The 22,617-nt window shown below is 43.9% G+C and overlaps 1 protein-coding gene and 1 non-coding gene across 9 annotated transcripts in view; both read right to left on the reverse strand.

The window, feature by feature from the left end:
* SLC39A11 (solute carrier family 39 member 11) overlaps window positions 1–22,617 on the reverse strand; it is a 463,694-nt gene that overhangs the window by 151,830 nt on the left and 289,247 nt on the right. The gene's annotated exons all lie outside the window — the stretch shown is intronic.
* On the reverse strand, window positions 11,471–11,607 carry LOC116484375 (small Cajal body-specific RNA 24). The gene has a single exon (XR_004252548.1). It is a non-coding gene; the product is annotated as a small Cajal body-specific RNA 24 (non-coding RNA).

The following is a 22,617-nucleotide window of genomic DNA, read 5'->3' on the forward strand; positions in this document are numbered from 1 at the left end:
TCTTTCATACTGAAGGCATAGCCTCAAAAGTCTAAGGAATTAGAGCTATCTAGTTGTGGTATAATACAAAACATATTTTGTCTTTGTGTCTGGAGGCACAGAGCTTCCCAAACGCCTGGAATTAACTGAGGAATAGGAGTGTCTTTGTTTATTCATAATGAGCCCCTTTTGTTCACACCTGAGTTTATGCTAATAAGGTGACTTAAGGTAGGCCCCTAGATAGTCTCAGGGTGGGCTAGTCACAGTCACCAGAAAGACCAAGTGATTAGAAGGCTAGAACTATCAACCCCACCCACTCACCTCCTGGAGGGGGCTGGAAGGAGGCTGGATATTAAGCGGTCTAAAAACTCAACAAGATCTGATGAGTTTCCAGGTTGGTGAGCACACAGAGGTGCTTGGAAGGGCAGTAGACCTGGAGAGGAAATGGAAGCTCCATGCCTCTTTCCCTATAACTGCCCAATGCATCTCTTCCATCTGGCTGTTCCTGAGTTGTATCCTTTTATGATAAAGTGGTAATTTTGCAAGTAGATGGTTTTCCTGAGTTCTGTGAGCCATTCTAGGAAATAACTGAACCCGACGAGGGGGTCGTGGGAACCCCTGATCTACAGCCAGATGGTCAGAAGCCCAGCTGACAACCTAGACTGGTGTTTAGCATCTGAAGTAAGGGCTCTGAGCCCCTGGCCTGTGGGATCTGACACGATCTCCAGGTGGATACTGTCAGAATTGAGTTAAATTGTAAGGCACCAAATTGGTGCTCTCAGAAAACTGGAGAATTGGTTGTTGTAAGAAAAAAAAATACCCACATCTTTGCTGGCCATAAGTTCTGTGTGTGAGTGGAGGGAAAACAGGAGTTTCTCCTATCACTGGTCATATTTAATTACAAAGCATTAAGAAATGGACCAGAGGCTCATATGCATAGAAGAGGCCTTTTGGGTGGGGAACCACCATCTAAGGGGACTGGGCCTCAAGTCATCTTTTTGGTAGATGGACCTCCAAATACCAATGTTTGAAACTGCCTTTGCAAAGAATATGACAGCAAGAGAAGCTTGACACAGTGGACTCCATCTTGGCTTCTAGCCCTGCAGGTGGGCTGCCCTCACTCATTCTTAGGTGTAGGCAAGGAATTTAGTTTATAGTTTAACTTTAAAGCAAGGATGATAATAGTCCCTCCCTAAAACTGATCCCCTTCCTGTTTCAGGGACTGAAAATGGCTTTGTAAGACTTAAGTGCAGGCTACAAGATTAGGATTACGGGAGGGTCCTGAATTCTGCTAAAATGTAGGTATAGCTAAATGACAGCCAGCGAATGTCCACTAGCTTGTTTTTCTATAATCCCTTACTACTCAGGAGTCATGAGGCCAGAGGTCACAAGATTTGTGATCTCTGCAATTGCTCCTATAGATAACACTATACATCACTATTGTAGAACCTAAGATCGGTCTTTTGAGATGTTTTGCAGACTTTTGCATTCTGGCAACTGACTGACCCCACCTGGACCTGTGATTCCTAAGTCATCCTGTCCTGTGGCTCCCACCCAGAGTCGGACTCGGCACATGAGGACTCTTTTTCCACACCTCTATGATTTCATCCCTGACCAATCAGCAGAGTGCATTCCCAAGCCCCTTGCCCACCAAATTATCCATAAAAATCCTAGGCTTTGAGTTCTCAGGGAGGCTGATTTGAGTAATAAACTGTCCTCTCTTTCCACTTGGCTGGTCTTGTGTTAATTAAACTCTTTCTCTACTGAAACAACATTATCTCAGTGGATTGGGTTTATCTGTGCAGTGGGCAAGAAGAACCTGTTGCGTGGTTACAGTTTGGAGATTATTTCTCTAAGATCCTACAGCGGAGTCCAGCAGTCTTTTCCTCTCTTCCCTGGAAGATATAATCTTGGTTTCACTATTCCCAATTTCGGCTTAGATCATCTTCTTTCTTTCCTTCTTTCTTCCCTCTCAGGCCCACCTTCTCCTGGGATTCACTTTCTCCAGATACCTCTCTTGGTTCATTTATCTGGATAACAAACTTTTCTGCTGCTGTGGTACAGGAGCGCCAATTGGGTGTGGGATGAGCTCTAAGGACTCCTGATACAGATCACAACCAACCATCCCGTTTGCGATCCCATCTCTACTCCAAGTTTGGAGCCTCAGGATCTAGACACTTCCTAGGATTTATGCAGGACATTTCAGCTTGCTTGTTAGTGGCTTCCCTTTTGCAATCACTTAGACTCCATCTTTGTCTACTCTTTGTCCATTTCTGCATCCATGGTTCAAGTATCTGAGGACCCCTCATCACTCATCACATCTTGGAGTGATAGTATGATATTAAAAAGGTACATCCAAAAGAGAGAGACTCTTACTTTCATTTTAGCGGTATTTTAGGAAGCAGCAGAAATGCATGTGTTAAAATCTGCCACATTTAAACAAGGTCTGCTTAACTATCCTAAGCCTCAGGTTTTGTTTGTTTGTTTGTTTGTTTAATTGAAAATGAAGTGGTTGGGCGTGGTGGCTCACACCTGTAATCCCAGCACTTTGGGAGGCTGACGTGGGCAGATCACTTGAGGTCAGGAGTTCGAGACCAGCCTGGCCAACATGGAGAAACCCCGTCTGTACTAAAAATACAAAAATTAGCCAGCCGTGGTGGTGGGCACCTGTAATCCCAGCTACTTGGGAGGCTGAGGCAAGAGAATCGCTTGAACCCAGGAGGCAGAGGTTGCAATGAGCTGAGATTGTGCCACTGCACTCCAGCCTGGGTGAAAGAATGAGACTCTGTCTCAAAAACAAAAACAACAAAAAAAGAAAGATAATGAAGAAAACCCTACTAATAGTAATACTTGAATACTCTCTTAAGAAAATATCTTTCCCAAATTCTCAAATAGTACTTACTGGTTTACCTATTAAAGCTAAACACATGCCTATCCTATGACCCAGCAATTCTATCCCTAGGTACATATACAAGAAAAATGAGTGTGTGTCCATCAAAACACAAATACAAAACACTCAGTGTGTTTTTTCTCCTAATAGCCCAAACTGGAAACACCCAAGCATCCATTCACAGAAGAATGGACAAATAGTAGCATATAAATACAACAGAATACTGCATAGTAAAAAACATGTAATCAACTATTGCAATGCACACAGACGAACCTCAGAGATGTCACATTAAGCAGAAGAAGCTGGCTACAGAACAGAATGTGCAGTATGATTCCATTTAAATGATATTCCAGAGCAGGAGGAACCTATCTAAGGTATAAAGAATTAGAATACTAATTATCTCTTAGAGGAAATTACTGCTTAGGAAGAGCTATCAGGAAGGCTTCTGAGGTGCTAGAGTGTTTTGTATCATGATCTCAATAGTGGTTATATGGGTATATACGTATGTAAAAATTCTTTTTTTTTTTAAAGACAAAGTATCACTCTGTTGCCCAGGCTGGAGTGCAGTGGCATGATCTTGGCTCACTACAATCTCCACCTCCCAGTTTCAAGCTATTCTCCTGCCTCAGCCTCTTGAGTAGCTGGAATTACAGGTGCACACCACTACGTCCGGCTAATTTTTGTATTTTTAGTAGAGGCAGAGTTTCACCTTGTTGGCCGGGCTGGTCTCAAACCAGCCTGGTCTTGACCTCAGGTGATCTGCCTGCCTTGGCCTCCCAAAATGCTGGGATTACAGGCGTGAGCCACCATGCCTGGCCTGTAAAAATTCTTTAAGTTGTATATTTAAGATTTGTTTTACTGTATATATGTTAAAACTTGATTTGAATAAAAGCAAAAAAAAATTGTTTAGACTGCTATAACAAAATACCTGAGCAGCTTGTAAACAACAATTGTTTGTTTCTCACAGTTCTTGAGGCTGGGAAGTCCAAAATCATGGCACCAGCAGATTCATTGTCTGGGAGGGTCCATTTTCTGAGTGGCAGACTGCCAACTTCTTGCTGTATCCTCACATGGTAGAAAGGGTCAGGCAACTCTATTGGGCCTCTCTTTTAAGGGCACTAATCCAGTCTCTAGGGCCCCACCATTACGACCTAATTATCTACTGACAGCCCCACCTCCTAACCATCACATTGGAAACTGGGTATTTTGGGGGCACAAACATTCAGGCCATGGCAATCACTGTTTATAATTTTAAAGCTTTGTGGAAAAATATTTTTCCAGGGTAAAAATTCTACCTAATCAGAAATCCACCTGGATCTCAGAAGGGAGAGGCTGGGCATCTTTGCCTGTCAGAGATGCAGTAACTGAGATGCTATACCTAAAATGCATAGCTTAGTCCTTCTTCTTCTCCCTGTTCTACTATCAGTGGCGTGATCTTTGAGGAGTCACACTTTCTGTGAGCTTCAATTTCCTCTTACAACAAAGAGGTGAACTATATTATCTTTCAGGTTCATCCAAATTCTAAAATTCTTTGTCCACTTGGGAAAAGTTTGTTGGTTTTGTTTTTTATTTAACAAAAATATTCTCTTTCCTCCCTTTCAACCAGACACATGATTTCTCTGCTCTTAATCCTCCTACTACTGACCAGATGATAAGTGGACCACATCACCAATGTCTTTTATACTCAACTAGCTTAGTGCAATGAATATAACAGATGCTATTAGATGAGAATGTAACTTTGCCATAAAAATAGTGAATCTAAAGCAAAGCCTTATATTTATAAAGTGATGAAATTGCACCCACAATAAAAATTCTATCAGCAAAGCCGTGTAACAATACAAGGCTTTGGAAAGAGTTATTTCTACCAACGAACTTAGTGAATCACTAAATAAACTGTCTTTTTGTCTCCCCCACAAAAACTTGGCCTTAGTATAAATGATATTATATTTTCTCTGGCCAGAAAAATAAGAAAAAATAAAATACTATTATGCTTGGAGAGAAAGCTGCTCCCCAAGGTCATGTTAGTGCAACCAGAGATCCTTTTGGAGGGAAGACAAGCATCTGGGCAGTCAACCTGATGGGCTGGCAAACTTTATCCTTTAGTAGATTTTCTCCCAGGGTCAGGTTTAAGAATCATCACTGCTGTATCCTAGACATTTTGGTTTCTATTTGAAATCAGAGCAACAATAAAAATTCAAGTACATTTGAATGATTTAGAATCTACAGTCCAGGGTTGGAAACAATGTATAACAAAGATGTCTAAGCAATTTAATTGCATCATTCAGATTGCAAAAGAAATGGTTAGCCACACAAGAAGATAATGTGCCTTTAAGCAACTTAAAAGTAATTCTTGATGAGCAAGGCAGAATGGAATAGCAACGGGGCCTCATATCACAGTCAAAACATCTGCTTCTGGTCCCACCTCTGCTATTACCCAGCCTTGGACAAGACATCCAGTTTCTTGATTTGAAAAGTGCACATATTAGAGTAAACTGAATAATTTCCAAAGACGTCTTTTTACGGTGAACTTTAACATTCTATGATATGTGGATGAAAACTACAACGACAAATAAATAGCAAGTTTGTTCTTGTAACTCCCTCTTGTGTATAAATATCTTGATGTCATTTAAGAAGGCATTGTGCTTGGAGGGGTTTAGTTTTCATACGCTCAGCATCCTTACTGCTTTTGGTAAGTTTGGTGATAGCATCCTGCTTTTCTTTGAGAAATTCCCTACCTCCATCCTACGTAGTCCAATGGGACTTTGAACAAGCTCCTCCCCGCCCCTTAGTGTTGGCCTCTACAACCTGACCTGGATTCTCCCAATCTGATTTTCTCTTCCAGAATTGAAAGCTGAGCTGAATGACACAGGGGCAGAAAATGGTTGTTCCTGAGTCATTCTGACGTCAGCTCTTTGAAGAGACTGCCCATAGCTGCCATCTATTATTGCAGGTTTTGGGATGCCTTGCTATTGGTCTTCCAAAGACTAGCTTTTCCTTAGATTCTGAGTTATTCCTTATACTTTTGAAAAACTTCTTCATATGCTTTAACTGGCCAGAGATGACACCTGTTGCTCACAACCAACAAACCCTAATGGATGGAGAACTCTTTTCTGGTCCCCATCATCAGACTTTAATTTGTATTTTGAAGTAATAAAACCGAATTTGTTTAAAGTGCTCTAAAAATTTCGGTATTTTTGTCTAATTAAGACATCCATTTTCTCTAATTAGAATAAGCAGAGCTACTGCACATTCTAAAGCCTAATATTAACTTTCTGCTACCTTAGACTGTACTTGATTAACTTGGTAAAATAGCATGGTTCTTTATCAAGCTGAGCCTGAACTAAGGGCAAATACATTCATGGATCAGACCCTGGAACTAGTTTTATCCTCCTCTATAATCACGGATGTCATCAGAATGCTGTGGAACTCTTGGCAGCATCCAATCTACCAAGTGTTCTCCGGAGAGAAAAGCAGAAGTTGATCACTCTGCCTCTCAGCCAAGAGCCCATCATAGCACTGCCAGGGGCATTTCTGCCAGGAAAAGCAATGAGCTTTTTAGCAGGTGGTCAAAAAGTATGCCAGGAGCTAAGAATTCAAATATTACCCTCAAAAGAGTAAAACGCCTTTAGTTAAGGCAGGATGGGGCAGAGGGGGGCTGCAGAGAAGGACATGCATATTCCACTAATGAAGGCTAAAGTCTACCTCCGTAAGAGTGCTTTTGTGAAGCAACATTTAAAACGTGACACTGACAGCACTACTTACTGATGGGTTTAGGAGGCCATGAGAACAGCTTTCTTGAGAGAGCTGAGCAAGATATATAACGGGGCTTACCTGGTCTCGGAACTGTTGCTGAGAAAAACTGCTGACATTACACTCTCATTCTACATTCTAGAACAACACGGCACGTCTAATACAGTAGCGACATGTGGCTTTTTACACTTAAATTAATTAAACAAGATTACACACCAGTTCCTCAGTCATAGCAGCCACCTTTCAAGTGCTCAAAAGCCCCAGGAGATTCATGGCTACCATACTGGACCATGCAGATATTGAGTATTTCTATCACTGCAGAAAGTTCTACAGGACAGTGTTGCTCTACTGAGAAGTACCTGACCCTCTTGCAGAACTGGATAAGGAGTAATTCCTCCCAAATGGTGCCCATGGAAGGTGGAGAGACAAGGACGACCATACCAAGAACGGCCTTGGAGAATTGTCAGAGCTCACCCTGAGGATGGAGGAGTTCCTCCATAATCAGGCCAAATGAGGGCCACTGCAAGAGACATGCTTGCAGAGTCTGGCATGCTCCTCTGGAGAACTGGGCTCTGAACACATTGTGGAATAGTCCCGAGGTGAGAAGGTGCCTGAGAGAACTCCAGTGGCCATCAGAGGAGAGGGGGCTGCCCTGGAAGCAGCCTGCATTTCCAGAGGCAAAGGGCCAAGGTGACATTTTGGAAGGTGACTAGATACAAACAAGCTATAAAGGTTAACCCGTGAGAGATCAGCCTGCAAGGACAAACTGATTCTAATAGACTCTGTGCAGAGAGGATCACTTGGGGCTCAGGGGACCCCAAGAGGTCATCCACAATGCACCCTGCCCATCCCTGTGTATATTTCCATAAAGAGGCTCTGAAGAGCCCTCACAATTAGGACCCCATGAGAACAATGGTCCACACTTGAGAATCTGCTACTTCAAGGACACCAACACTAAATTATAACTGTAACCTTTAGGGAAGGCCTTTTGTCACTCACCACCCAAACACAATCCTTCACTTCTTTCTTCCTTCAATCCTAAGGAATTGGCAAGGCAAGCAGGGTAGCAGGTAAAAAAACAAGGAAGGGGCAAACCACCCACATCTTGCCCACTGCAGGCTGCCAAGGCTAAAGCAGCCCAGGAGTTATTGGCAGAAGGAAAGAATGCTCTACTCAAGAAGATGTTGAAGTTCTATTAAGACTGATCCATCGGGATTGCGTATGACAATGAATCTGCTCATCAATACCTAAAACTTACAGGAAAATGTAGCTGTCTATGGAATCACCCAGGGGAAGGGAAGGGAGAGCCAACAGAACAGGTTAGGAAGACATTGATGTGAGAAAATCAAGCTGTTATGATTTCACCCTACAGACTTGGAAAGCTCCAGAAAGAATGCAGGAGAGGCTGGGCGTGGTGGCTCACACCTGTAATCTCAGCACTTTAGGAGGCCGAGGCAGGTGGATCACGAGGTCAGGAGTTCGAGACCGGCCTGAACAATATGGAGAAACCCCATCTCTACTAAAAATACAAAATTAGCAGTTCATGGTGGCAGGCGCCTGTAATCCCAGCTACTTGGGAGGCTGAGACAGGAGAATCACTTGAACCCAGGAGGTGGAGGTTGCAGTGAGCCGAGATCACACCACTGCACTCCAGCCTTGGCAACAAAAGCGAAACTCTGTCTCAGAAAAAAAGACTTATGTCCTAGGGCCAGGTGTGGTGGCTCACACCTATAATCCCAGCACTTTGGGAGGCCAAGGCAGGCAGATCACTTGAGGTCAGGAGTTTGAGACCAGTCTGGCCAATGTGGCGAAACCCTGCCTCTACTAAAAATACAAAAATTAGCCAGATGTGGTGGCGGCCACCTGTAGTTCCAGCTACTTGGGAGACTGAGGCAGGAGAATCGCTTGAACTTGGGAGGTGGAGGTTGCAGTTAGTTGAGAATGGGCCATTGCACTCCAGCCTGAGCAACAGAATAAAACTGTGTCTCAAAATGACTGATGTCCCTAAAAGTGTTTTGTTGTTGTTGTACCTGTGCTGGAATGCCTGCCTCTAGCTTTCCTTTAAATGAGAAAAGATAACATTGTTTCAGATGTTCTGTACATGCAGACAATCCCTTATCCTAATTCAGAAGCCAGAATCCATTATGGAGAGTTGAACTTGGTTTTCAAAGTCCTATGTGCTTCATTCTAAATCATCTGTCCTTATTTCTGTAGGCTGAGGAAAGTTCCTGAAGGTGGTTGCCCAGTTGTAGAGTGTCCTTTCAGCTCCATGACTATATTCTTCAGATGGGACTTGAACTTAGGAATCCCTACGTGTTGGGGAGAACAGGATGCTGTAACAGCCATGAACTTCCAGACACAGCTTTGATCATTGGTGAATCAGAGAGTTCTGTTGTTGTTGTTTTTCTAATCTCTTTGCTGTTTATTTTGCTCTTTCTTCCCACCCTCATTCCCTTGCCAGGGAAAAAAAAATTAGCCAGGCAAGAGCACATCCAATTCCCTTTCTTAATTAGAAGCAAAACATTTGAAAAGCTGTGGTACAACTGCTTGACGAACATTTGCAAGTTATCTCCAAGCACAAAGCCAACATATTAAGGAAAGCAAGAGGGTCATAGAACACGTTCCAGGCTAACAGAGAGGGTGATCCAGATTTGCGGAGGTGTCTGTCAACCACGGCTGGAGGCTCCTAATCCCCTCACTCAGAGCTGGCCATGCACAGAGAAAGGCTCATATGAAACACAACAAACCCAAGCTCTCCCAGGTGTCCGTAGCCCAGCTACGAAATCTGTCATCCCAAACTAACACTCCAGAGCACTTAATGGGTTTTAGGGAAGCGTTCAAATAAATAATCATTTCCTGGTATTGGAGATTGGATTTCATACACCACAGCACAGGCCCAAGCTTAATGGGAGAGAGATAAAGAACAGAGTTCTTTTTCCAAAAGTAAAATTTACTTCTAATCCATTAATACGTATGCAAATAGTTTCTTCCAGACTCTGTGATCTGGGAAATTAAATAGCCAGCTTGACCATAATTATTTTCTTACTTCAGGGTGCTTGATATTAGATGCAGTAATGGTTTGCTATGGCAAATCCTAGGGCCTCTTTCCCTAGAAAGTGTTAAATAAGAACAGGTTGTGTCTGAGTCCATTTGTGTTGATATAAAGGAATACCCCAGGCTGAGTAACTTATAAAGAAAAGAGATTTATTTGGCCAATGGTTCTGAAGCCTGTACAAGAAGCATGGTGTCAATATGTGCTTCTGATGAGGGCCTTGGGAAGCTTCCAGTCATGGTGGAAGGCAAAGGGGAACTGGCATGTGCAGAGGTCAATGGCAAGGAAGGAAGCATGAGAGAGAGAGAGAGGAAGGAAGGAAGGAAGGAAGGAAGGAAGGAAGGAAGGAAGGAAGGAAGGAAGGGAGGAGGAGGTGTAAGGTCTTTTCAAAACAATCTTGCTGGAATAAATAAATGCTCCAGGAGAATGGCACCAAGGCATTCATGAGAGCACCTCCCACCAGGCCCCATCTCCAACAATGAAACTTCAGTGAGATTTGGCAGAGCCAAACAACCCACATCCAAACCACAGCAGGTACACCCATGGGAAGCATTCAATGGATGATGGCTATGACAACATCACTAACTCCCAAGACGAACAGAGTATTTCATCTTTACACAGTTCTAATTGTGAAAAATGTATTCCTTAGACTGTGTTAGCATCTATTTCCCTTTACCTTCCACTCCTGGGTCCTATTTCCAGGCTAGGAGTAAACATAGGATAAACCCTAACTCTTGTCCCCACGGTGGTCTGTATTATTCCATTCTCACGCAGCTAATAAAGACATATCCAAGACTGGCTAATTTATTTAAAAAAGAGGTTTAACTGACTCAGTTTCACACAGCTGGGGAGGCCTCAGGAAACTTACAATCGTGGCAGAAGGTGAAGCAAACACGTCCTTCTTCATATGGTGGCAGGAGAGAGACATGATGAGCAAAGAGGGAAAAGCCCCTTATAAAACTATCGTATCTCATGAGAACTCACACACTATTATGAGAACTGCAGCATGAGGGTAATCGCCCCCATGATTCCACTGTCTCCCACCAAGTCCCTCCTATGACACATGAGGATTATGGGAACTACAATTCAAGATAAGATTTGGGCGGGGACACAGCCAAACCATATCAGGGGTCCTTTCAAGACATAAAGCAGTTTATATCACCTGTGTCTTCTTTTGTCCAGCCTGAAAGGTCCAATCATCCTGACCTGAAAGGTCAAGCCACTGCTCCCATGGCTTAGTTTTCAGTCCAGCCTGCTGAGGTTCTTGTCTGAAAGCCCCAGGGTGTGGCAGTCTCTTCTACCTTGTAGCTCCCTTGGACATCTGGAGAGGTATCTGGAGGGTGCACTCCTCCAGGTGTGGACAAGCACCTGCAGATGAAGTAGCTTGTTCCGAGAGAAATGACTTCACAAGGATGGCTTAGACTCGCAGGCTACCTCGCACCTTGCAGGTAGGAGGTAAGCAGTGACTATCTCTTGAATCAATATATGACTGAATGAAAGATTAAGCCTATTGATTCAAAACCCACGTTCTTTTTCCCACTTCTGAATATACTTTTATCATTTCTTTGGGGGACCTCATTTCTGGACTCTACTTAGGTCCCTGTGTCTACTCATTTCACCTTGTGTGAGCTAATAGGAATTCTAGTCTGTTGAGATCCTTTGATTTAGTGACTGAGTCATCCCAGAAATTACCTGTCCCTCCCAGGCTCATGTCAACTACAGATTGTCATCTCACCAGTATACTCATCTGAGCAATTAATTAGATTATATTTGGCTTATAATCATATTACAAGTTTTTTTAATGTCAGTTGTAGAATGATCCATCCTTTTTATTTGTAAAGTGTGATCAGAAAGCTACTACATTCTACATGACTTTAGGACATTTACAAAGAGTTATCTTCACCTTGAGAAGAAACTGGATAAAAATAAATGTCTGCCCTATTATAAGGTTTTTTTGTTTTAAAGCAGGTAAAATATCCTCTGCCTAGTCTTCCCTGGATGGAGGGTGTCATAAATTGAACTGTCTCTCCCCCAGATTAATATGTGAACATCCCAACTCGCAATAACTCAAAATGTAAACCTATTTGGAAATTGTGTGGTTTGCAGATATAATTAATTAAGTTAGAATGACATCATAATGGAGTAGGGTGGGCCCTTAATCCAATATTAAAAGTGTCCTTATAAAAAAGGGAAATTTGAGCACAGAATCGGACATACATAAAGAGAAGATGACGTCAAGAGACAGAGGGAGAAGAAGCCATCTGCAAACCAAGGAGACAGCCCTGGAACAGATCCTTCCCTCAGAGCCCTCAGAAGGAAGCAGCCCTGTGGCCACCTTGATTTCAGACTCCTGGCCTCCAGAACTGTGTGAGAATCAACTTCTGTTCTTCAGGCCACCCAGTTTGTGGCTGTTTGTTCCATAAGCCCTAAGAAACTAATATGAAAGGAAAGGGGGCAGATGGCCAATCCCACCTCTCGGCTCAGCAGGGAACCATGCAAAGTCCTTCTCTACTTCAGGCAGGAACAAAAGTAACACTAACAGCGAGTGAAGGTGAGCCACTCTCTGCAAAGCCCCTCTGGGATTTTGAACTTCTAGAAGCCCGAAGAACAGCCTATGACAATAACAATCATATGAACAATTCAACAGTACACTGAATGCACTTTATGCTTTTCCACCGGCCTCTTGGTTGATCCCAAATCATCCTGGGAAGTAGGTGGCACAGAAGTTATTATTTCCATTTTACAGAAGAGAAATTATTCTCAAATCAGAAACTGGTTCAAGGAAATGAAGCTAGACAGTGGTCAGCTCCAAAGGAGAGCCCAGAGACAATGACTCCCTCTCTGTGTTAAGAGGCTCACACCACGCGTGCTCCTCTGTGCTGTCCCCAAACTCAATCCTGTCAATTCACGCTAGGCCCTGTGTTCCCTCTGGGCCTCTGCACATTCTTTATTATGATTATTATTATTATACTTTAAGTTTTAGGGTACATGTGCACAATGTGCACGTTTGTTACATATGTATCCATGTGCCATGTTGGTGTGCTGCACTCATTAACTCGTCATTTAGCATTAGGTATAAGTTTATTGCGGCACTATTCACAATAGCAAAGACTTGGATCCAACCCAAATGTCCAACAACGATAGACTGGATTAAGAAAATGTGGCACGTATACACCATGGAATACTATGCAGCCATAAAAAATGATGAGTTCATGTCCTTTGTAGGGACATGGATGAAACTGGAAACCATCATTCTCAGTAAACGCAAGGACAAAAAACCAAACACCGCATGTTCTCACTCATAGGTGGGAATTGAACAATGAGAACACATGGACACAGGAAGGGGAACATCACACTCTGCACATTCTTAAGGGGACAGGACTCTAGGGAAGGCAGGTGAGACATCAGCACAGGCACACAGGCTTCCTTCCAATTGACAATGAGGACACCAAAGCCAGAAAACAAGTGACTTCTGTGACCTCCCTCAGTTTACACTAAGAGGGAAGGTCACTGACTATTGTTTTGGGTGATGTGACCTACGGACAATTGTAATAAAAGTGGTACCATTGCCTGCCAGAAATGGTAGGTGTGGGAGAAACTGCCCATGGGAAAATGATCTGTGACTATTGTCCCCTCTGGATGTTGAAACTGTCTTCCAAATAACTGAATTTTGTTGTGCTCCCAGGGTCACTTGGAACCATGGTTTAAATTCTTGGGATGACCCATCCTTATGAATACATTCGTGGCTATCTTAAGCAAAGTGAAACAAGAGCATCTTTAAGGTCTTCCCAGTCCCTCCCTAATTTTCCTTGTGCCTCTCCTCTCTCCTTTGCTGAGCCTTTGCAGCTCAGAGCACCCTCACAACCTCCCTTCAACAGGAGCCCCCTCTCTCTCCTGCCACCGTGGATCTATTACATGGCACATCCTACACCGGGATTGCAGAGCTCAGCAAGACTCTGTCCCCAAAGAGCCCGTGCTCTTGTCAGGGAAAAGTCATTATGGAACAGGGTTGGGGGTACAGTGTGGGGGGAGCCAGAGTGCTGGGGACACAAGGCAAGGCAAACGATGGACGCTATGCAGGCATGGGGTGGGATGAGAGATGTTACCCATTAAGATGCTCTGGAGCTGGGTGCTAACGGGCGGGCAGAAGCCGGCCAGGTGAAAAGAATGGGGCAGAAACTGGGGGACAGAGGAGGAAAGGGAGGAGAAACACGTGGATGGGGGTACAGCTGCCTCCCGGCAAGTCAGAGCACAGGGTCCCCCCCTGAGCACTTCCTGGGTTACTAGGGTGATGGCAGGTGAATGACAGAATAGCAGGGCCTTGGAGGGGAGAAAGAAGACTTTACTTTAGGACAAAGAGTTATCTTCATCTTGATAAGAAACTGGATAAAAATAAATGTATGCCGTATTGTAAGGTTTTTTTTTTTTTGCAGGTAAAATATCCTCTGCCTAGTCTTCCCTGGATGGAGGGTGCTGCAGATTGAATGGTCTCTCCTCCAAATTAATATGTGGATGTCCCAACTCCCAATAACTCAGAATGTGAGCTTTTTGGAAACTGGGTGGTTTGCAGGTATAATTAGTTACATTAGAATGAGATCATCATGCAGTAGGGTGGGCTCCTAGTCCAGTATTACCAATGTCCTTATAAAAAGAGGAAATCTGGGCCAGGCATGGTGGCTCACGCCTGCAATCTCAGCACTTTGGGAGGCTGAGGAGGGTGGATCACCTGAGGTCAGGAGTTCAAGACCAGCTTGGCCAACATGGTGAAACTCCGTCTCTATTAAAAATACAAAAATAATTAGCTGGGCGTGGTGATGCACACCTGTAGTCCCAGCTACGCAGAAGGCTGAGGCACAAGAACCGACTGAACTTAGGAGGCGGAGGTTGCAGTGAGCCAAGATCGTACCACTGCAATCCAGCCTGGGCAACAGAGTGAGACTCTGTCACGAAAAAAAAAAAAGAAAAAAAAGTTGGGAGGGAGGGAATTTGAGCAGATTTTTTGTGGAAAAAAATCTGAAAAGACATACACACAGCACAGTGTTAGAGGTCAAAACAATATAATGTATAGGGATATCCACATTTTAGCTAAGGACAACTCAAATGAATGAATTTAAAAGATCAAGTTCAACTCAAGAAGGACAGTCCTGGTGATGTTTTCACCTGAGAAACTCAGTATCTCCCTCAGACTGAGGCAAAAGGGACTCCGAGGCCAGGCCTCACAGATGGGCCCCTTCTCATGAGGCAAGGATCACAGGTCATGGGATGTGACCACACTTTGGATACCCAGCACTCTGGAATTCTCCATCCAAAGTAGTGGAATTCCCACTCCACTGACAGGGCCTGCATAGGCCTCTTCCCTGGGTCCATTCCCCTGTGGGGCACCAAGCCATTGGTGTATACTGAGGGTCCAAGCAGGTCTACCTTCTGGCAAGCAGGTCTCCTGATGTGTAAGTTGCAGCTGGAGACAGGAAGAGAATGGGACTGGATGGGGCCATTTCTCCCTGGGCCGCCACATCCAACAAAACTCCAGGGAGGCTGAAAATTTGAACCTGGTTTCCCAGGTCCTTATGAAGATGTCTTTGTCAGAGTAGGAGACAATATGAAAAGGAATACTCATGTATGTACTACACATTATATGCACACATACTATACATATACTATACACATACTATACACACATACTATATATATACACACACATACTATACACATATTCTCTCTCTATATATATCTATATAAATTGAGAGATCTCTCTATATATCTATATCTATATAGATACAGAGATCTATCTATCTAAATGCAATCTGTTAATTTGATTCATGATTTAAAATTTTTTAGACATATGACATGTTAAGACTCCATTTGTACTTTTTTCCCAGCTCTGCAAATATTAGGGGCGGGTCTGGAGGGCCTATGCCCTCAGCTTCACGTGGTCAGTGCACAACAACTGAGAGAAACAGGTGTCAGTTTTCAGAGTGACTTGTTTCCTGGAAACTGTTGCTCACCACACTCTATGCCCCTGGTCAGGCATTCTCACCAGGGAGAGAAGGGTGATTCGAGGTTGAAACAGGGAAAGGGGACAGGAGACAAAGGAAATAAGTGGCAAACAATTCCAGCCCTAAATTTTTATTTTCTTCTTTTTTTTTTTTTTTGGCTCTGTCACCCAGGCTGGAGTGCAATGGCACGATCATAGCTCACTGCAGCTTCAACCTCCTGGGCTCAAGCAATCCTCTCACCTCAGCCTCCCAAGTAGCTAGGACCACAGGCACACACCACCGTACCCATCTAATTTTTTTATTTTTTGTTGAGGCAAGGTCTTGCCCTGTTTTTGTAGAGGCGAGGTCAGTTGCCCTGGCTGGTCTCAAACTCCTGAGCTTGTCAAGCAATCCTCTTACCTCAGCCTCCCAAAGTGCTGGGATTATAGGCATGAGCCACTGTGCCTGGTCCTAAACTTTCAAATGCCTGAAACACATACAAAGGAAAAGCTTGGACAAGGCAGGAAGAGGTGAGTCCAAAAGCGTTCAACTCAGTGCCTGCCCCAAGACGAAATGGAAGAAAAATCAACAAACATCATGAAAACTCTCTCTGTGAATGAAAACTACTTTCATTGCAATCAGGGTTAAAGAGAAGTCCTTCTAGGTCACCCAACTTTGACCTTGAGGCATGAGTCTTCTTACTCCCATCTCTCTTACCCAGAGTGCCAGGAGCCAGATTTTAGGGTAAATATCCAAGTAGCAGGTTCTGAAGTAAACTGTCTCAGTAGCCTGTTTCTTCCATCTCCTTCAGTGGGCTTTCCAGACATTGGTTCTGTGCATCAATCTCTCCAAACTCATCTGGCAACAGCAGCCAGGCACAAACCCTGCAGTCTTTAAAGTGGCACAAATTCACAGACTGAGAGATGTTCCCACGCTGCATATGTTCCTAAAACAACCCCGTCCAAGCCATCCATCCACTCGCCTCCCTCCAAGTCACAAAGTAGTTTCATGAGCTCCATTTCAGTTCTGAGATCACCAACACCTTATATCATTACTCAGAGTCACTGGCTGGAGAACAGACATCTTTTCTTTCCCACTAAACATTGCTCAGTAATCCCAAATAGGGGGCACTGCAGAGCTGAAGCTTAAAGGTGAATGGTAAATTCTAATAAGAAAGTGCAGAAACATCCAGGATCATTAATGCTGCATTAGCTCCACTTCTTGCCACACTGGCACTATGTTTTGTCTTTCTGGACTGACCACAGAATTTTCTAGTGCTTTGAAAAATACAGTGCTGTTTCTTGCAGCTAAATGGAAACCTGTAGAGAGCAACCAAGTGCAGATCCTTGAACTTGGTAATGAATAGATGGGATTCTAGGTGAGAAAGAAAGAGAAGAGAAAAACACCAAGTCTCTATATTCAGAAAAAATTTTTCAATGCCAAAGTTGCATCAATTTAAAATAAAAGCACAAAAAAACCCATAAAATTCCCTTTTATACATAAGCCAGTGATATGGTTTGGATTTGGGTTCCCACCCAAATCTCATGTCAAACTGTAATACCCAATGTTGGAGGAGGGGCCTGGTGGGAGGTAACGGGATCATAGGGTGGACTTCCCCCTTGCTGTTGTCATGATAGTGAATATGTTCTCATGAAATCTCATTGTTTAAAAGTGTGTAGCACCTTCCCCTTCACTCTCTCTCTCTCCTGCTTTACCATGTGAAGACACGCCTGCTTACCCTTTTACCTTCTGCCATGACTGAAGGTTTCCTGAGGCCTCCCCAGCCATGCTACCTGTACAGCCTGCAGAGCTGTGAGCCAATTAAATCTCTTTTCTTTATAATTACCCAGTCTCAGGTAGTTCTTTATAGCAATGCGAGAATGGACTAATACAGTAAATTGGTACCAGGAGTGGGGACATTGCTACAAAGATACCTGAAAACGTGGACGTGACTTTGGAACTGGGTAACAGGCAGAGGTTGGAACAGTTTGAAGGGCTCAAAGGAAGATAGGAAGATGAGGGAAAGTTGGGAACCTCCTAGAGACTTTTTAAATTTTTGTGACCAAAATGCTGATAGTGATGTGGACAATGAAGTCCAGGCTGAAGTGGTCTTAGATGGAGGAACTTTTGGGGAACTGGAGTAAAGGTCACTTGCTGTGCCTGAGCAAAGAGACTGGTGACATTGGGCCCCTGCTCTAGTGACCTGTGGAACTGTGAACTTGAGAGTGATAAATTAGGGTATCTGGCAAAAGAAATTTCTAAGCAGCAAGGCATTAAAGATGTGGCCTGGCCACTTCCAACAGCATATGGTCATGTGTGTGAGCAAAACGATGATCTGAAACTGGAACTTATATTTAAAAGGGAAGCAGAGCAAAAAGTTTAGAAACTTTGCAGCCTGACCATGCAGTAGAAAAGAGAAACCCATTTTCTAGGGAAAAGTTCAAGCCAGCTGCACAAATATACATAAGTAAAGAGGGGCCGAATGTTAATAGCCAAGACAATAGGGAAAATGCCTTAAAGGCATTTCAGAGACTTTTGTGGAAGCCGCTTCCATCATAGGCCTGGAGGCCTAGGAGGGAAGAATGGTTTTGCAGGCCAGACTCAGGGCCCTGTTGACCTGCACAACACTGGGACACTGCTCCCTGCATCCCAGCCACTCCAGCTCCAGGTATGGCTAAAAGGGCCCCAGATACATCTCAGGCCACTGTCCCAGAGGGTGCAAGCCATAAACCTTGGTGGCTTCCACGTGGTGGTAAACTTGTGGGTGTTCAGAAGGCAAGAGCTGAAGCTTGGGAGCCTCAACCTAGATTTCAGAGGATGTACGGAAATGCCTGCATATCCAGGCAGAAGTGTGCTGCAGGGGTGGAGCCCTCATGGAGAACCTCAACTAGGGCAGTGCAGAGGAGAGTGTGGGGTTTGAACTCCCACACAGAGTTCCCACTAGGGCACTGCCTAGTAGAGCTGTGAGAAGAGGCCACTGTCCTTCCAATCCCAGAATGGGAGATCCACTGACAACTTGCACTATGTGCCTGGAAAAGCCATAGGCACTCAACATGAGCCTGGAAAAACAGCCATGAGGCTGTACCCTGCAGAGCCAAAGGGGCGGAGATGTCCAAGGCCCTGGGAGTCCACCCCTTGCATCAGTGTGGCCTGGATGTGAGACATGGAGTTAGAGATTATTTTGGAGCTTTAAGATTTAATGACTGCCCTGCTGGGTTTTGGATTTGCCCCTTTGTTTTGGCTGATTTCTCCTTTTTGGAATGGGAGTATTTAGCCAATGCCTGTACCATCACTGTATCTTAGAAGTAACTGACTGGGTTTGATTTTACAAGCTCATAGGTGGAAGTCACTTGCCTTGTCTCAGATGAGAATTTGTACTGTGGACTTTTGAGTTAAAGCTGGAATGAGTTAAGACTTTGAGGACTGTTGGGAAGGCATGATTGTATTTTGAAATGTGAGAAGGACATGAGATTTGGGAGGGGCCAGGGATGGAAATGATATGGTTTGGATTTGTGTCCCCACCCAAATCCCATATCAAACTGTAATCCCCAGTGTTGGAGGAGGGGCCTGGTGAGAGATGACTGGATCACGAGGGTGGACTTCCCCCTTGCGGTTATCATGATAGTGAATATGTTCTCATGAGATCTGGTTGCTTAAAAGTGTGTAGCACCTCCCCCTTCACTCTCTTCCTCTTTCTCTGGCCATGTAAGATTTGCCTCCTTCCTCTTCACCTTCCACCATGACTTTAAGTTTTCTGAGGCTTCCTCAGCCATGATTCCTGTACAGCTTGTGGAACTGTGAGCCAATTAAACCGCTTTTCCTTATAAGTTACCCAGTCTCAGGTAGTTCTTTATAGCAATGTGAGAATGGACTAATACAGCTGGATTTCCTTTAGGGAAGGGTTTATTAAAACCTGATTCTTTCTAAGCTAATTGGAACTATACTTTCTTTCAGAACAAGGGAGACCCTTTAGAAAAGGGTTAAAATCAGGAGTCCATAGATCCAGGCAGTTTATAAACTTCCTGACATTTTATATAATATATCATAATTATGTGTATCACAGGAAGTTAGAGAAAGATTCCTTAAGCTTGATTGGATATACATGGTGATCGTAACCCCCAAAGTAAGAACTGCTATTGTGGACACTTAACTTAAAATAAGGTGTGATAAACATGTGAAAAATGCTCACTGCTATTAGTCATCAGGGAAATGCAAATCAAAACCACAAAGAAATACCACTTACAACCACTAGGATGGCTCTAATAAAAAATGCAGATAATAACAAGTGTTGGTGAAGATGTAGAGAAACAGAACCCTCCTACGTTGCTGATAGGAATGAAAAATGGCGCATCATTTTGGAAAACAGTCATACATTTTCCTCAAAAGGGCAAATATGGAGTTACCAAATGACCCAGCAATTCCACTACTAAGTTTAGACCCAAGAGAAATGAAAATGCAGTTATACAAAAACTTGTACATGAAAGTACAGAGCGGCACTATTCATAATAGTCCAACAGTAGATATAACCCAAATGCTCATTAACTGATGACTGGATGAACAAAATGTGGCATAGACATATAATGGAATATTATTTGACAACAAAAGGAAATGAAGTACTGATACATGGATGAATCTTAAAAACACTGTGCTAATTAAAAGCAGTCAGATACAACAGGCCACATACTGTATGATTTCATTTATATGAAATGTTCAGAATAGCCAAATTCATAGAGATAAAAGTAGATGAGTGGTTGCCTAGGGTTTGTGGGGGAGGAGCTGGAGGGAAATGGAGGATAACTGCTAATGGGTAGGGGTTTCTTTTGGGGTAATGAAAATGTTCTAAAATTTATGGTGGTGGTTGCACAATTTTGTGAATATTCTAAAAATCATTAAATTGTACACTTCAAATGGGTGAATTGTAGGCTGTGTGAGTTATATTTCGATAAAGCTGTTATTAAAAGAAAAAAGAAAAGAATATGTGAGCCTATTCTCCATCTAAGTGGCCCATTCCTCTACCCCAGGTGGGGGGACACCGGGAAGGCTTTGGGAAGGGACCAACAGGGGTGCATGGAAAACATAAGTTTGATATGAAGGAAAAATGCTATTGCCTTCAGCCATCTCATTCTCACCCTTGGATACAGATCCCTCAACCAGGGAAGGAATAACTGTGTCTTTAAATGCACTGAAGAGGAGGTTCCCATGGAGACTGGGGAAGTTAGCATAAGACTATCTTCCATGATGATGAGGAAAGACTGAATACACTGTAGCACAGGCACTCGTAGACAGATCCCTGGCCAGGTTACTGTGGGACAGGTGCCCAAGTTCATAGAAGACAGAACTGTAATAAAGCAAGAGGGAAATAGAGTTTCCTTCCCAATCAGGCTGACCCACGGCAACGCTGCTTTGAGGCTTCACGTGGGCAAGGAAGACACACTGGGCAGTGATACATGGATTTCTGCTAGCTGCTAAAGTGGCCCCATCCACTCAGGTCTCTGATAGTGGTCCTCTGGCCACAACTGTGCCACAATAAAACAATACATACTATGGTAGGAAATTAACAACCTCCTAAAATGTCTATGTCCTAATCTCGAGAATCTGAATATGCTACGTGGCATGACAGGGAAAACTGGGGTTGCAGAAAGCATTAAGGTGGCTAACCAGCTGACCTTGAGAGGGGTTATCCTGGATTATCTGGAGAAGCCCACTGTAATCATAAGGGTCCTTAAAATGAAAAGGAAGGTAGGAGAGTTAGCAATAGAGTAATGCAATGTGAGAAAGATTAAACTGGGCATTGCAGGGGAAAAGGGGACCATGAGCCAGGAAATGCAGGCAGCCATGGGAAGTCGGAAAAGGCAAAGAAATGGATTCTCTCCTAGAGCTTCCAGAAAGCAATGCAGTCCTGCTGATACCTTGACCTTCACTTTGGGCTTCTGACCTCTAGAACTACAAGATAATAAATCTGTGTTATCTTAAGCCACTAAGTTTGTGATCATTTGTTACAGCAGCAAAAGGAGACTCGTACACATCCTTGAACTCACTCTCTTGTCATTCAGTCCTCAGTGAGGTGAGCTGCAGAGTAGCTTGGGAGGATTTTCCATTAGGAATCCGTGGGTTCCATGATGTTTCAGCTCCAAAGTGCTTTAAAATGTCACCTCTGATTCTTCGGCTGTGATAGACACTTTTTCCCATTTTATAGCCTATAATAAATGTAAGGATTGGGACTGGTCTATGGTCCTGTCCCTTCTGTTAGAAGATCAGGCAGTTGGCCCTAATACTGGAGAATTAATGGCCACAGTAGGAGTGAAATGGAGACACAGAGATGGGCACTTGTCTCAAGCACACGGCTATTAAGTGGAGGAGCCACTGGGATTTGAACTTAGATCAGTAGACCCCAGAGCCTGTGTGCTTAACTAATGACCCTAAAAGACTATTCCAGCCCGGTGAGCTGTTTGAGAGGAGTCTCCGCAGCCTGAGTCTGGAGGTTTTCTCCCCTGTGGGCCATGGGTGCCCCCAGGGAGGTGGACACGCTGCAAGGTGGAGGATGTGTGCCACGTTTCCAGGACACCATATGGCCCCGCTCTGGTCCAGGTGCTGCTGGAGCAGGACCTGTGCTGTTACTGCTCTCTGACACCGCTCCACTGTCTCCTCCGAAGTCTCCCACCCTGGTGGGCTCTGCACCCACAGATTTGATGAAACTCACAGGAGTCAAACATCGGAGAGTAGGGAGTGGGGGTTGTGCATGGGGAGATTAAAGACACCTATATTTTTCTTTCTCATGTAAGATGAAGACTTACATGAGAAGTCTTAAGATGAAGACTGGCGTGAAAGCAAATTTCTATTTTCAAAAGTTAGGTTTGGTAACACAGTGCAGAGCAGATGGATGAGGAGAAAAGGAAGCAACAAAAAATGGGCCTCAGCCGGGTGCGGTGGCTCACACCTATAATCCCAGCACTTTGAGAGGCCGAGGTGGG

This window comes from Hylobates moloch, unplaced genomic scaffold (genome assembly GCF_009828535.3).
Source record: "Hylobates moloch isolate HMO894 unplaced genomic scaffold, HMol_V3 SCAFFOLD_15, whole genome shotgun sequence".
NCBI classification, from domain to species: Eukaryota; Metazoa; Chordata; class Mammalia; order Primates; family Hylobatidae; genus Hylobates; species Hylobates moloch.